At 38.1% G+C, this 1,799-nt stretch overlaps 1 long non-coding RNA gene across 1 annotated transcript in view; it reads left to right on the top strand.

The window, feature by feature from the left end:
• Positions 1-169, top strand: part of LOC137982856 (uncharacterized) — a 3,034-nt gene extending 2,865 nt beyond the window's left edge. The window contains exon 2 of the long non-coding RNA XR_011118840.1: positions 1-169. This exon is cut by the window's left edge and continues 669 nt beyond it. This is a non-coding gene — a long non-coding RNA (uncharacterized lncRNA).
• The last annotated feature ends 1,630 nt before the right edge of the window (positions 170-1,799 follow it).

Below are 1,799 nucleotides of genomic sequence, written 5' to 3'. Positions count from 1 at the left end.
TTATGTCAGTCCAATATTTTTCTTGAAAACTGTGTTGTCTCTATAACTTTGTCCTTTTTTGTGAAGCATGACATTTTCTTCTCTCAATTCAACATTTGATTTGTGTTGCTGATCTTGTTTTTCCAGCAAAAGTGTGTTATGTTGAATAATAATTATTTTTGTTATATAACTGTTTTTGCCCCCAGCAGCATGCTCTCATTGGTTACTTCAAAGTCACATGACATCTAACAAAAACACTTTTGTCGTTCAAAAGTCTCTGAGCGGCAACAGTGCAAAATCTATGACGTCAGAGGGTAACAGTGCACTGTTGCCCGCAAATATTGACCGACGACCACCATTGCTGTTCCCATTGCACGTTTTCCTATTTGTGCTATATAACAAATCACTTAATGACTGGTCTCTCAGGAAACAGTTCATTTTGTTTCCCTCGTCTGCGCCTCAGGGGAACATTGAAATTTTTAGGGAAACAAAATGAACTGTTTCCCTCGGGACCAGTCATTAAGTGTTTACTGTTGGGATAATAGCAAAATTATTGACCTTGGGTGTTTGGTGACACAGCTACATTGTAAAGCATAACCATTATGAAAATGATATCTGTTTTACCTTATTATAGTGAGCTAACTATTTGGTGTGGTTGTACTCACAGGTCTTATAATAGGCCAAAAGCAATTTGAGAAATTCATGGGGTTGTGCATCGTGTTCAATGCAGTTTGTTCTGTGCATGTAAATAATAATATGAAATGAAACATGTTTAGTGGCACTCAATATAATGCTAAGCAGTGTACTGCTGTCAGTGGTGTGTGTGTGTGTCTTGGTGAAGGGGGGGGGGGGGGGTTAGTACTGCAAAGGCATTGGCATGTCATTGTTGTAATGAGCTAAACACAAATACTTAACTTCATGTTTTTTTGTGAACGTTTTTGTTTTCGTTCTCGATTTTTCTTTGCTTAATATCCAGCTCCTGCTTTTGATCCTTGAGGGTTTTCTACCTGTCTGACTAATTCTGTGTAACTTAGTGCTTCAGTTCTCTTGGCAAAATTTTGGCACTGACAAAGAAGGGGGCGTAGAATCTATATTGAGGGGTAGGGGAAATTCAATTCAGGGCAGATTATTATTGCAACTATTGTAATGTTATTGCATCACTCACCTTCATTGGTGAAATGTATTCATCCATGTGGCAAATTCTGTAGTCTTTGTGAGCCAGTAGCAAGTGAATAAAAATTTTCTAGTGTGGTGAACTGTTTTGCTGGCATCAAAAGCCAAAAAAGCGCTTTGCACATTGAACTGGAGCACCTTTGCTGACATTTTCAGTCTCTAAATGGAAAAAGCAGCTTACTTTGTTGAATAAACTTAACTCGCCCTTTGCAAAGAGTCCCATAAACTTGAAAAAGCACACAATCCCCCGGTAGTCAGATGTGACAGTTGACATATTTTATTTTTAGTTACACAAAACATAGCAATGAACGTTGTTAAAGGGAAGAAAATAACAGGGTTTGTTGTCAATATTTGCCGCTGTTTAATATAACAGGCAGCCGCTCTGTCGCCTTGGCTTATAAAGCGAGAAAACTTACATTGTATCAACAATGTCGACAAGATATTAACTCGAAGTTAAAAACATACATGTACGCTATATGTATGCATTTCAGGACAACTTACGACCCCAAAACCTCACAAACTATATCGAGAGGCGTGAAAGTATAAGGCACTGGACTTCGCTTTTCTGTGTAAAACCAGTTACAACTGTGAAGACGAACACTAGCGGTAAAAAAACCTGCTTCTCTTCAAACTTCGATTTGAAAAAG

The sequence above is a fragment of the Montipora foliosa genome, chromosome 13, assembly GCF_036669935.1.
Source record: "Montipora foliosa isolate CH-2021 chromosome 13, ASM3666993v2, whole genome shotgun sequence".
NCBI lineage: Eukaryota > Metazoa > Cnidaria > Anthozoa > Scleractinia > Acroporidae > Montipora > Montipora foliosa.
Note: the sequence above shows the minus strand (reverse complement) of the source record. Positions and strands in the feature narration are given on the sequence as shown.